Source organism: Coturnix japonica, unplaced genomic scaffold (assembly GCF_054131305.1).
Source record: "Coturnix japonica strain WE unplaced genomic scaffold, WE-NBRP24 Scf073, whole genome shotgun sequence".
Taxonomy (NCBI): domain Eukaryota; kingdom Metazoa; phylum Chordata; class Aves; order Galliformes; family Phasianidae; genus Coturnix; species Coturnix japonica.
In genome coordinates this window covers 256251-271604 of record NW_028188976.1, presented here as the reverse complement: position 1 = coordinate 271604, position 15354 = coordinate 256251, and the positions used below count along the sequence as shown (strand labels likewise).

Genomic DNA, 15354 nt, shown 5'->3' with positions numbered 1-15354 from the left:
GGGGATATGGGGTTATATGGGGTTATATGGGGGGATATGGGGTTATATGGGGTTATATGGGGTTATATGGTGGGATATGGGGTTATATGGGGTTATATGGGGGGATATGGGGGGATATGGGGTTATATGGGGTCATATGGGGGGATATGGGGTTATATGGGGTGATATAGGGTTATATGGGGTTATATGGGGTTATATGGTGGGATATGGGGTTATATGGGGTTATATGGGGTTATATGGGGTGATATGGGGTTGATATGGGGTCATATGGGGTTATATAGGGTGATATAGGGTTACGTGGGGTTATATAGGGTGATATGGGGTGATATAGGGTGATATGGGGTCTTATGGGGTTATATAGGGTGATATGGGGTCTTATGGGGTCATATGGGGTGATATAGGGTTATATGGGGTGATAAAGGGTCATATGGGGTGACATGGGGTGATATGGGGTGACACAGAGGGGGACATGGGGTTGCCATAGGGTGATATAGGGTGACATAGGGGTGACATAGGGGGCCCATAGGATTACATGGGGTGTTATAGGGTTGACATAGGGTGTCATAGGGTGTTATAGGGTTGATATAGGGTGTCATAGGGTGTTATAGGGTTGATATAGGGTGTCATAGGGTGTTATAGGGTTGATATAGGGTGCCATAGGGTGCCATAGGGTTGACATAGGGTGACATGGGGTGACATGGGGTGTTATAGGGTTGATATAGGGTGTCATAGGGTGACATGGGGGGGGGGATCTCACCCCATAGAGCCCCATAGAACCCCATTGGGCCCCATATCACCCCATAGAGCCCCATAGGAACCCATAGCACCCCATAGGACACTGTAGGATCCCATATCACCCCATAAGACCCATAGGACACTGTAGGACCCCATATCACCCCATAGGACCCCACAGAGCCCCATAGGACACTGTAGGACCCCATAGCACCCCATATCACCCCATAGAGCCCCATAGAGCCCCATAGGACACTGTAGGACCCCATATCACCCCATAGGACCCCATAGAGCCCCATAGGACACTGTAGGACCCCATAGCACCCCATAGGACACTGTAGGACCCTATATCACCCCATAGAGCCCAATAGCACCCCATAGGACCCCATAGGACCCCATAGAACCCAATATCACCCCATATCACCCCATAGGACCCTATAGACCCCATAGGACCTCATATCACCCCATAGGACCCCATAGAGCCCCATAGGACACTGTAGGATCCCATAGGACCCTATAGGACACTATAGGATCCCATATCACCCCACAGAGCCCTATAGGACACTATAGGATCCCATATTACCCCATAGGACCCCATAGAGCCCCATAGGACACTGTAGGACCCCATATCACCCCATAGGACCCCATATCACCCCATAGGACCCCATAGAGCCCCATAGGACACTGTAGGACCCCATATCACCCCATAGGACCCCATAGAGCCCCATAGAGCCCCATAGCACCCCATAGGACCCCATAGGACACTGTAGGACCCCATAGTACCCCATAGGACCCCGTAGAGCCCCATAGCAACCCATAGGACATTGTAGGACCCCATAGCACCCCATATCACCCCATAGAGCCCCATAGGACACTGTAGGACCCCATATCACTCCATAGAACCCCATAGAGCCCCACAGGACGCTGTAGGACCACATTTCACCCCATAGCACCCCATAGGACACTGTAGGATCCCATATCACCCCATAGGACCCCATAGAGCCCCATAGAGCCCCATAGGACACTGTAGGACCCCATAGCACCCTATAGGACACTGTAGGACCCCATAGGGCCCCATAGGACACTATAGGATCCCATATGACCCCATAGGACCCCATAGGACCCCATATCACCCCATAGAGCCCTATAGGACACTATAGGATCCCATATCATCCCATAGGGCCCTATAGGACACTGTAGGACCCCATAGGACCCCATAGAGCCCCATATCACTCCATAGAACCCCATAGAGCCCCATAGGACACTATAGGACCCCATATCACCCCATAGGACACTGTAGGATCCCATATCACCCCATAGGACCCCATAGGACCCTATAGGACACTATAGGATCCCATATGACCCCATAGGACCCCATAGGACCCCATATCACCCCATAGAGCCCTATAGGACACTATAGGATCCCATATCACCCCATAGGGCCCTATAGGACACTGTAGGACCCCCATAGAGCCCCATATCACCCCATAGGACCCCATAGAGCCCCATAGGACACTGTAGGATCCCATAGCACCCTATAGGACACTATAGGATCCCATATCACCCCATAGGGCCCCATAGGACACTGTAGGACCCCATAGAGCCCCATAGGACCCTATAGCACCCCATAGGACACTGTAGGACCCCATATCACCCCATAGGACCCCATAGAGCCCCATTGAGCCCCATAGGGCACTGTAGGACCCCATAGCACCCTATAGGACACTGTAGGATCCCATAGGACCCTATAGGGCACTATAGGATCCCATATCACCTGGTCGATGGGGCCCCGCCCCTATAGGTGAAGCCCCGCCCCACAGGTGAGGCCCCATTTCAGTTCCTGTTGTGCTGGAGGTGAGTCCATGGGGGGGGGGGGTAAAAAGACCCCCCTGGGGGGGGGTAATTTGGGGTGGGGGGGGGTTAATGGGGGTAATTGGGTTCTATGGGGTGGGGGGGATAATATGGGGGGGGTATTTGGGTCCCCCCCCCCCATTTAGGTTCCCATTTAGGGGGTCTCCCATTGCCCCCCCTCCCCATAATAAAGTCCCATATTACAATGGCCTCCCCCCCCCCCATTTAGGTCCCCATTTAGGGGGTCTCCCATTGCCCCCCCCCCCATTTGGGCCCCCATTTAAGGGTCTCCCATTGCCCCCCCCCATTTAGGTCCCCATTTAAGGGTCTCCTATTACCCCCCCCCCCCATAATAAAGTCCCATATTACAATGCCCCCCCCCCATTTAGGTCCCCATTTAAGGGGTCTCCTATTACCCCCCCCCATAATAAAGTCCCATATTCCAATGCCCCCCCCCCCATTTAGGTCCCCATTTAGGGGGTCTCCCATTGCCCCCCCCCCATAATAAAGTCCCATATTACAATGCCCCCCCCCCCCCCATTAGGGTCCCCATTTAAGGGGTCTCCTGTTACCCCCCCCCATAATAAAGTCCCATATTCCAATGCCCCCCCCCCCATTTGGGTCCCATTTAAGGGGTCTCCCATTGCCCCCCCCCATTTAGGTCCCCATTTAAGGGTCTCCCATTGCCCCCCCCCCATTTGTGTCCCCATTTAGGGGGTCTCCCATTGCCCCCCCCCTATTTAGGTCCCCATTTAGGGGGTCTCCCATTGCCCCCCCCATAATAAACTCCCATATAACACTGCCCCCCCTTCCATTCCCTCCCAGTCCCACCCCATTATGGAATGTGTGACTCACCCCATTAAATTCCCCACACCTTCATGGTCCCATTATAAAAGTGGGGGGGGGAGGAACTGGGTTAAATGGGGGGGGTCTCTTCATGCCCCCCCCCCCCCCCCCGGTAATGGGGGCAATGGGGGTAATGGGATGTAATGAGCCATCAGCGCCAGCAGGGGCAGCACTGAGCTATAGGGGTTAATGGGGGGTAATGGGGGTTAATGGGGGGCAATGGGGGGCTATGGGGGGTAATAGAGGGATATGGGGGTTAATGGGGGGCAATGGGGGGGTAATGGGGGGTAATAGGGGGTAATGGGGGGGCAATGGGGGATAATGGGGGTAATAGGGGGGTAATGGGGGTAATGGGGGTTAATGGGGGATAATGGGGGGCTATGGGGGTTAATGGGGGGCTATGGGGGATAAAGGGGGGGTAATAGGGGGTAATAGGGGGGAATGGGGGGGAATGGGGTGGTAATACGGGTAAATGGGGGGTAATAGGGGGGTAATGGGGGGTAATGGGGGGTAATAGGGGGTAATGGGGGTAATGGGGGGCTATAGGGGGTAGTGGGGTGTAATGGGGGGTAATAGGGGTTAGTGGGGGATAATGGGGGTAATGGGGGGCTAATGGGGGGGAGTGGGGGGTTAATGGGGTGGTAATAGGGGTTAATGGGGGGGAATTGGGGGCTATGGGGGGGCAATGGGGGGTAATAGGGGGTAATGGGGGGCAATGGGGGGGTAATGGGGGGGTAATGGGGAGCAATGGGGGTAATAGGGGGGAATGGGGGGCAATGGGGGGTAATGAGGGTAATGGGGGGCTATGGGGAGTAATGTGGGGAATGGGGGGGTAATGGGGGGGTAATAGAGGGCTATGGGGGGTAATGGGGGGTAATGGGGGGGACATGGGGGGTAATAGGGGGGTAATAGGGGGTAATGGGGGGGATATGGGGAGATATGGGGTGCTATGGGGGTTATGGGGGGGAATGGGGGGGAGTGGGGGATTGATGGGGTGGTAATAGGGGTAAATGGGGAGTAATAGGAGGTTAATGGGGGGTAATTGGGGGGTAATGGGGGGTAATGGGGGGTTAATGGGAGGGAATGGGGGGCAATGGGGGTAATGGGGGTTAATGGGGGGCAATGAGGGGGTAATGGGGGTAATAGGGGGGAATGGGGGTTAATGGGGGATAATGGGGGGCAATGGGGGGGGTAATGGGGGACAATGGGGGGCAATGGGGTGGGTAATTGGGGGTAATGGGGGGCTATGGGGGGCAATGGGATGCAATGAGCCATCAGCGCCAGCAGGGGGCAGCACTGAGCTATGGGGGTTAATGGGGGTTAATGGGGGATAATGGGGGGCTATGGGGGGTAATGGGGGGTAATGGGGGGGTTAACGGGGGGTAATAGGGGGCTATGGGGGGGTAATTGGGGGTAATGGGGGGCAATGGGGGGGTATTAAACTGGTTTTTGTCCCCCCAGTTTTGCCCCTTGTAAGAAGGAACATGGAGAACCCAGGTGAGATAATGGGATAAACTGGGATAAACTGGGATAAATTGGGATAAATTGGGATGGGGGGGGTTATAATGGGGTTATAATGGGATTATATGGGTTATAATGGGGTTATAATGGGGTTATAATGGGGTTATAATGGGATTGGGGGGGTTATAATGGGGTTATAATGGGATTATGGGGGTTATAATGGGATTATAATGGGATTATATGGGTTATAATGGGGTTATAATGGGATTGGGGGGGTTATAATGGGGTTATAATGGGATTATATGGGTTATAATGGGGTTATAATGGGATTATGGGGGTTATAATGGGGTTATAATGGGATTATGGGGGTTATAATGGGGTTATAATGGGATTATGGGGGTTATAATGGGGTTATAATGGGATTGGGGGGGTTATAATGGGGTTATAATGGGATTATATGGGTTATAATGGGGTTATAATGGGATTATATGGGTTATAATGGGGTTATAATGGGATTGGGGGGGTTATAATGGGGTTATAATGGGATTGGGGGGGGTCCCTATAACCTCTATGTTCCCCCCCCCAGATGCCACCAGTCCATTCGAGTATGGTGAGTGGGGGGGTCCCTATAGGGCTGACATGGGGGTCCTATGGGGGGGGTGGCATTGGGGTCCCTATAGGGCTGACATGGGGGTCCTATGGGGGTGTGACATGGGGGTCCCTATAGGGCTGACATGGGGGTCCCTATAGGGCTGACATTGGGGTCCCTATAGGGATGACATTGGGGTCCCTATAGGGCTCACATTGGGGACCTATAGGGGGATGACATGGGGGTCCTATAGGGCTGACATGGGGGTCCTATAGGGGTGACATGGGGGTCCCTATAGGGGTGACATTGGGGTCCTATAGGGCGGTGACATGGGGTCCCTATAAGGGGTAACTTGGGGGTCCTATAGGGCTGACATGGGGTCCCTATAGGGGTGACATTGGTGTCCTATAGGGGTAACTTGGGGGTCCTATAGGGCTGACATGGGGGTCCCTATAGGGGTAACTTGGGGGTCCCTATAGGGCTGATGGGGGTCCCTATAGGGGTAACTTGGGGGTCCTATGGGGGGGGTGACATGGGGGTCCCTATAGGGGTAACTTGGGGGTCCTATAGGGCTGACATGGGGACCTATAGGGGGGTGGCATTGGGGTCCCTATAGGGGTGACATTGGGGTCCCTATAGGGGGTAACATGGGGGTCCTATAGGGCTGACACGGGGGTCCCTATAGGGGTAACTTGGGGGTCCTATGGGGGGATGACATGGGGTCCCTATGGGGGGGGGTGACATGGGGGTCCTATAGGGGTGACATGGGGGTCCCTATAGGGGTGACATGGGGGTCCTATAGGGGTGACATTGGGGTCCTATGGGGGGGGTGACATTGGGATCCCTATAGGGCTGACATTGGGGTCCCTATAGGGATGACATGGGGGTCCCTATAGGGCTGACATTGGTGTCCTATAGGGGGGTAACTTGGGGGTCCTATAGGGCTGACATGGGGTCTCTATAGGGGTAACTTGGGGGTCCTATAGGGCTGACATGGGGGTCCCTATAGGGGTAACTTGGGGGTCCTATAGGGCTGACATTGGTGTCCTATAGGGGGGTAACTTGGGGGTCCCTATAGGGCTGACATGGGGGTCCCTATAGGGCTGACATTGGGGACCTATAGGGCTGACATGGGGGTCCCTATAGGGGTAACTTGGGGGTCCTATAGGGCTGGCATGGGGGTCCCTATAGGGCTGACATGGGGGTCCCTATAGGGCTGACATTGGGGTCCCTATAGGGGTAACTTGGGGGTCCTATACGGCTGACATTGGGGTCCCTATAGGGGTAACTTGGGGGTCCTATAGGGCTGACATTGGGGTCCTATAGGGCTGACATTGGTGTCCTATAGGGGGGTAACTTGGGGGTCCCTATAGGGGTAACTTGGGGGTCCTATAGGGCTGACATGGGGGTCTCTATAGGGGTAACTTGGGGGTCCTATAGGGCTGACATGGGGGTCCCTATAGGGGTAACTTGGGGGTCCTATAGGGCTGACATGGGGGTCCCTATAGGGGTAACTTGGGGGTCCCTATAGGGCTGACATGGGGGTCCCTATAGGGGTAACATGGGGGTCCTATAGGGCTGACATGGGGGTCCCTATAGGGGTAACTTGGGGGTCCTATAGGGCTGACATTGGTGTCCTATAGGGGGGTAACTTGGGGGTCCTATAGGGGTAACTTGGGGGTCCTATAGGGCTGACATGGGGGTCCCTATAGGGGTAACTTGGGGGTCCTATAGGGGTAACTTGGGGTCCCTATAGGGCTGACATGGGGTCCCTATAGGGGTATCATGGGGGTCCTATAGGGCTGACGGGGGTCCCTATAGGGCTGACATGGGGGTCCTATAGGGCTGACATGGGGGTCCCTATAGGGGTAACTTGGGGGTCCTATGGGGGGGGTGACATGGGGGTCCCTATAGGGGTAACTTGGGGGTCCTATAGGGCTGACATTGGGGACCTATAGGGGGGTGGCATTGGGGTCCCTATAGGGATGACATTGGGGTCCCTATAGGGCTGACATTTGGGTCCCTATAGGGGTAACTTGGGGTCCCTATAGGGCTGACATGGGGTCCCTATAGGGCTGACATGGGGGTCCTATAGGGGTAACTTGGGGGTCCTATAGGGCTGACATGGGGGTCCCTATAGGGGTAACTTGGGGTCCCTATAGGGGTAACTTGGGGTCCCTATAGGGCTGACATGGGGGTCCCTATAGGGGTAACTTGGGGGTCCTATAGGGCTGACATGGGGGTCCCTATAGGGGTAACATTGGGGTCCTATAGGGCTGACATGGGGGTCCCTATAGGGGTAACTTGGGGGTCCCTATAGGGCTGACATTGGGGTCCCTATAGGGGTAACTTGGGGGTCCTATAGGGCTGACATGGGGGTCCCTATAGGGGTAACTTGGGGTCCTATAGGGCTGACATGGGGTCCCTATAGGGGGGATGACATGGGGGTCCCTATAGGGCTGACATGGGGGTCCCTATAGGGGTAACATTGGGGTCCTATAGGGCTGACATGGGGGTCCTGTCCCCACAGACTGGTACCGGCTGCGAGTTGTGGGGCTGGTGGTGGCGGCTGTGCTGTGTGTCACCAGGATCGGGATCCTGCTCAGTGAGTGACAACTATGGGCTCACTATGGGGTCCCTATATCACCTATGGGGTCCCTATGGGGTCCCTATATCACCTATGTGGTCCCTATATCACCTATGGGGTCCCTATGGGGTCCCTATGTCACCTATGTGGTCCCTATATCACCTATGGGGTCCCTATGGGGTCCCTATGTCACCTATGGGGTCCCTGTGTCACCTATGGGGTCCCTATGGGGTCCCTATATCACCTATGGGGTCCCTATGGGGTCCCTATATCCCCTATGGGGTCCCTATGGGGTCCCTGTGTCACCTATGGGGTCTTTGTGTCACCTATGGGGTCCCTATATCACCTATGGGGTCCCTATGGGGTCTGGGGGGTCCCTATGTCACCTATGGGGTTCCTGTGTCACCTATGGGGTCCCTATGGGGTCCCTATATCACCTATGGGGTCCCTATGTCACCTATGGGGGTCCCTATGTCACCTATGGGGTCCCTATGGGGTCACTACGTCACCTATGGGGTCCCTATATCACCTATGGGGTCCCTATGTCACCTATGGGGTCCCTATGGGGTCTGGGGGTCCCTATATCATCTATGGGGTCCCTATGGGGTCCCTATGTCACATATGGGGTCCCTATATCACCTATGGGGTCCCTGTGTCACCTATGGGGTCCCTATGGGGTCCCTATATCACCTATGGGGTCTTTGTGTCACCTATGGGGTCCTGTGTCAGCTATGGGGTCCCTATGGGGTCTGGGGGGTCCCTATGTCACCTATGGGGTCCCTATGTCACCTATGGGGTCCCTATATCACCTATGGGGTCCCTATGGGGTCCCTATGTCACCTATGGGGTCCCTATGGGGTCCCTGTGTCACCTATGGGGTCCCTATGGGGTCCCTATGTCACCTATGGGGTCCTGTGTCACCTATGGGGTCCCTATATCACCTATGGGGTCCCTATGGGGTCCCTATGTCACCTATGGGGTCCCTATGGGGTCCCTGTGTCACCTATGGGGTCCCTATGGGGTCCCTATGTCACCTATGGGGTCCTGTGTCACCTATGGGGTCCCTATGGGGTCCCTATGTCACCTATGGGGTCCTGTGTCACCTATGGGGTCCCTATGGGGTCTGGGGGGTCCCTATATCACCTATGGGGTCCCTATGGGGTCTGGGGAGTCCCTATATCACCTATGGGGTCCCTATGGGGTCTGGGGGGTCCCTGTATCACCTATGGGGTCCCTATGGGGTCTGGGGGGTCCCTGTATCACCTATGGGGTCCCTATGGGGTCTGGGGAGTCCCTATATCACCTATGGGGTCCCTATGGGGTCTGGGGGGTCCCTATATCACCTATGGGGTCCCTATGGGGTCTGGGGAGTCCCTATATCACCTATGGGGTCCCTATGGGGTCTGGGGGGTCCCTGTGTCACCTATGGGGTCCCTATGGGGTTCCTATGTCACCTATGGGGTCCCTATGTCACCTATGGGGTCCCTATGGGGTCCCTGTGTCACCTATGGGGTCCCTATGTCACCTATGGGATCCCTATATCACCTATGGGGTCCTGTGTCACCTATGGGGGTCCCTATGGGGTCCCTATGTCACCTATGGGGTCTGGGGGGTCCCTATGTCACCTATGGGGTCCCTGTGTCATCTATGGGGTCCCTGTGTCACCTATGGGGTCCCTATGGGGTCTGGGGGGTCCCTATATCACCTATGGGTTCCCTATGGGATCCCTATATCACCTATGGGGTCTTATGTCACCTATGGGGTCCCTATATCACCTATGGGGTCCCTATGGGGTCCCTATGGGGTCCCTATGTCACCTATGGGGTCCCTATGGGGTCCCTGTGTCACCTATGGGGTCACTATGGGGTCCCTATATCACCTATGGGGTCCCTATGTCACCTATGGGGTCCCTGTGTCACCTATGGGGTCCCTATGGGGTCCCTATGTCACCTATGGGGTCCCTATATCACCTATGGGGTCCCAGTGTCACTTATGGGGTCCCTATGGGGTCCCTATGGGGTTCCTATATCACCTATGGGGTCCTGTGTCACCTATGGGGTCCCTATATCCCCTATGGGGTCCCTATGGGGTCCCTGTGTCACCTATGGGGTCTTTGTGTCACCTATGGGGTCCCTATATCACCTATGGGGTCCCTATGGGGTCCCTATATCACCTATGGGGTCCTGTGTCACCTATGAGGTCCCTATATCACCTATGGGGTCCCTATGGGGTCCCTATGTCACCTATGGGGTCCCTATGGGGTCCCTATGGAGTCCCTATATCACCTATGGGGTCCCAGTGTCACTTATGGGGTCTCTTGTGTGTCCCCCCCCCCAATGAATACAGGTGGGATGTGCAAGTGCCGCCGTAAAGCAAGGTGGGCTATGGGGGGATATGGGGTTATGGGGGGATATGGGGATATATGGGGGGATATATGGGGGGATATGGGGGGATATGGGGGGATATGGGGGGATATGGGGATATATGGGGGGATATGGGGGGATATGGGGGGATATGGGGAGATATGGGGGGATATGGGGGATATGGGGGGGGATATGGGGATATATGGGGGGTTATATGGGGGGATATGGGGGGATATGGGGTTATATGGGGGGATATAAGGGGACATGGGGATATATGGGGGGATATGGGGATATATGGGGGGATATGGGAATATAGGGGGGGATATGGGGGGATATGGGGGGATATGGGGATATGGGGGGATATGGGGGGATATGGGGGGATAAGGGGGGATATGGGGATATAGGGGGGGATATGGGGATATATGGGGGGGATATGGGGGGATATGGGGGATATATGGGGGGATATGGGGATATATGAGGGGGGATATAGGGGGATATAGGGTGGGATATGGGGATATATGGGGGATATGGGGACATAGGGGGGGATTTGGGGGAATATGGGGGATATGGGGGGATATGGGGTTATATGGGGGGATATGGGGGGGGTTTGGGGGGGTATATGGGGGTATATGGGGGGATATGGGGTTATATGGGGGGATATGGGGGGATATGGGGATATATGGGGGGATATGGGGATATGGGGGGATATGGGGGGGATATGGGGGGATATGGGGTTATATGGGGGGATATGGGGGGGGTTATGGGGCGGATATTGGGGGGGGGGGACATGGGGACCCATAGAAACGTCCCTTTTTCCCCCCCCAGCCCCCACCGTCCCCCCCCCCCAGAGATGGCCCCGATCGTCAGCAGCGGTGAGTGGGAGACCCCCCCCATAAACCCAATAGGGGCAATAAATGGGGGGGGGACCCTATAAGACCCCCCCCCAATAACCCTAATATTAAATGGGGGGGGGAGACCCTATAAGACCCCCCCCCTTAATAACCCCAATAGGGGCATTAAATGGGGGGGGACACCCTATAAGACCCCCTTAATAACCCCAATAGGGACATTAAATGGGGGGGGGGGGGCACCCTATAAGACCCCCCCCCTTAATAACCCCAATAGGGACATTAAATGGGGGGGGGGGGGCACCCTATAAGACCCCCCCCCTTAATAACCCCAATAGGGACATTAAATGGGGGGGGGCACCCTATAAGACCCCCCCCCAATAACCCCAATAGGGACATTAAATGGGGGGGGGGGGGGGCACCCTATAAGACCCCCCCCCAATAACCCCAATAGGGACATTAAATGGGGGGGGGGGGGACACCCTATAAGACCCCCCCCCAATAACCCCAATAGGGACATTAAATGGGGGGGGGACACCCTATAAGACCCCCCCCCTTAATAACCCCAATAGAGACATTAAATGGGGGGGGGACACCCTATAAGACCCCCCCCAATAACCCCAATAGGGGCATTAAATGGGGGGGGGCACCCTATAAGACCCCCCCCCTTAATAACCCCAATACTAAATGGGGGGGGGGGCACCCTATAAGACCCCCCCCAATAACCCCAATAGGGACATTAAATGGGGGGGGGACACCCTATAAGACCCCCCCCCAATAACCCCAATATTAAATGGGGGGGGGAGACCCTATAAGACCCCCCCCAATAACCCCAATAGGGACATTAAATGGGGGGGGGGGACCCTATAAGACCCCCCCCCAATAACCCCAATAGGGACATTAAATGGGGGGGACCCTATAAGACCCCCCCCCCATAAACCCAATATTAAATGGGGGGGGGAGACCCTATAAGACCCCCCCCTTAATAACCCCAATATTAAATGGGGGGGGGACACCCTATAAGACCCCCCCCAATAACCCCAATAGGGACATTAAATGGGGGGGGGGGACCCTATAAGACCCCCCCCCCATAAACCCAATAGGGACATTAAATGGGGGGGGGACACCCTATAAGACCCCCCCCAATAACCCCAATAGGGACATTAAATGGGGGGGGTCTCCCTATAAGACCCCCCCCAATAACCCCAATAGGGACATTAAATGGGGGGGGTCTCCCTATAAGACCCCCCCCCTGACCCCCCCCATCTCCCCACAGGAGCCGCCGGCAGCTCGTGTTGAACCGACCCCAAATGAGCCCATAATTAATGGGGGGGGGCGAATCAATAACCCCCCCCCAAAATAAAGGGTCCTCAGTGATGGCCCCATAGCCGCCAATGGACCCCATTGATCCCCATTGATCCCCATTGACTCCCATTGATCCCCATTGATCCCCATTGATCCCCATTGATCCCCATTGCTCCCCATTGACCCCATTGATCCCCATTGATTCCCATTGGACCCCATTGATCCCTATTGATCCCCCATTGACTCCCATTGACCCCCATTGATCCCCATTGATCCCCATTGATTCCCATTGGACCCCATTGATCCCCATTGATCCCCATTGACTCCCATTGATCCCCATTGATCCCCATTGATCCCCATTGATCCCCATTGATCCCCATTGACCCCCATTAACCCCCATTGACCCCCATTGACTCCCATTGATCCCCATTGCCCCCCATTGACTCCCATTGATCCCCATTGCCCCCCATTGACTCCCATTGATCCTCATTGATCCCCATTGACCCCCATTGATCCCCATTGATCCCCATAGATCCTCATTGATCCCCATTGACCCCCATTGACCCCCATTGATCCCCATTGACTCCCATTGCCCCCCATTGACCACCATTGATCCCCATTGATCCCCATTGACCCCTATTGATCCCCATTGACTCCCATTGATCCCCATTGACTCCTATTGCCCCCCATTGACCCCCATTGGACACCATTGATCCCCATTGATCCCCATTGACCCCCATTGACTCCTATTGCCTCCCATTGACCCCCATTGGACACCATTGATCCCCATTGATCCCCATTGACCCCCATTGATCCCCATTGGACACCATTGCCCCCCATTGACCCCCATTGATCCCCATTGTCCCCCATTGACCCCATTGATCCCCATTGATCCCCATTGACTCCCATTGATCCCCATTGATCCCCATTGATCTCCATTGACTCCCATTGATCCCCATTGACTCCCATTAATCCCCATTGATCCCCATTGACCCCCATTGATCTCCATTGATCCCCATTGACCCTCATTGACTCATATTGCCCCCCATTGCCCCCCTTATCCCCATTAGCCCCCATTAATGACACCGCAAGACCCCCATTTCATCACCCCACATCCTTTATAACCCCATTTCCCCCCCTCCCACCCCCCATATTACAACATAAGGACCCCAAACCCACCCCTATTGGCCTCCATTGCCCCCCATTGATCCCCATTGATCCCCATTGACTCCCATTGATCCCCATTGATCCCCATTGACTCCCATTGATCCCTATTGACCCCCATTGACCCCCATTGATCCTCATTGATCCCCATTGACTCCCATTGACCCCCATTGATCCCCATTGATCCCCATTGACTCCCATTGACTCCCATTGATCCCCATTGACTCCCATTGATCCCCATTGATCCCCATTGACTCCCATTGATCCCTATTGACCCCCATTGACCCCCATTGATCCTCATTGATCCCCATTGACCCCTATTGACCCCCATTGGACCCCATTGACTCCCATTGATCCCCATTGACCCCTATTGACCCCCATTGATCCCCATTGATCCCCATTGACTCCCATTGATCCCCATTGACTCCCATTGATCCCTATTGATCCCCACTGATCCCCATTGACCCCCATTGACCCCTATTGACTCCCATTGACTCCCATTGATCCCCATTGACTCCCATTGACTCCCATTGATCCCCATTGATCCCCATTGATCCCCATTGACTCCCATTGATTCCCATTGATCCCCATTGATCTCCATTGACTCCCATTGATCCCCATTGATCCCCATTGACCCCCATTGACTCCCATTGATCCCCATTGGACACCATTGATCCCCATTGATCCCCATTGACTCCCATTGATCCCCATTGATCCCCATTGACCCCCATTGACCACCATTGATCCCCATTGATCCCCATTGACTCCCATTGACTCCCATTGACTCCCATTGATCCCCATTGATCCCCATTGATCCCCATTGATCCCCATTGACACCCATTGATCCCCATTGATCCCCATTGATCCCCATTGGACCCCATTGACTCCCATTGATCCCCATTGATCCCCATTGACCCCCATTGACTCCCATTGATCCCCATTGACCCCCATTGACTCCCATTGATCCCATTGACTCCCATTGACTCCCATTGATCCCCATTGACCCCTATTGACCCCCATTGGACCCCATTGGCCCCATTGCCCCTCATTGCCCCCCATTGACTCCTATTGACCCCCATTGCTCCCCACTGACTCATATTGCCCCCCACTGCCCCCCTTATCCCCACTCTGCCCCACAAATGACACCACAAGACCCCCATTTCATCACCCCACATCCTTTATAACCCCATTTCCCCCCCTCCCACCCCCCATATTACAACCCAAAGACCCCAAACCCCCCCCATTGCCCCCCATTGCCCCCCATTGCTCCTCATTGATCCCCATTGCTCCCCATTGATCCCCATTGACCCCCATTGTCCCCCATTGACCCCCATTGACTCCCATTGATCCTCATTGATCCCCATTGATCCCCATTGATCCCCATAGATCCTCATTGATCCCCATTGACCCCCATTGACCCCCATTGATCCCCATTGACTCCCATTGCCCCCCATTGACCACCATTGATCCCCATTGATCCCCATTGACCCCTATTGATCCCCATTGACTCCCATTGATCCCCATTGACTCCTATTGCCCCCCATTGACCCCCATTGGACACCATTGATCCCCATTGATCCCCATTGACCCCCATTGACTCCTATTGCC

At 55.0% G+C, this 15354-nt stretch overlaps 1 long non-coding RNA gene across 1 annotated transcript; it reads left to right on the top strand.

The window, feature by feature from the left end:
- Positions 1-2518: 2518 nt before the first annotated feature.
- Positions 2519-12672, top strand: LOC146751577 (uncharacterized). The gene is made up of 7 exons (XR_014941348.1): positions 2519-2586; positions 4891-4926; positions 5477-5500; positions 8010-8084; positions 10413-10443; positions 11255-11301; positions 12554-12672. It is a non-coding gene; the product is annotated as an uncharacterized LOC146751577 (long non-coding RNA).
- Positions 12673-15354: the final 2682 nt, after the last annotated feature.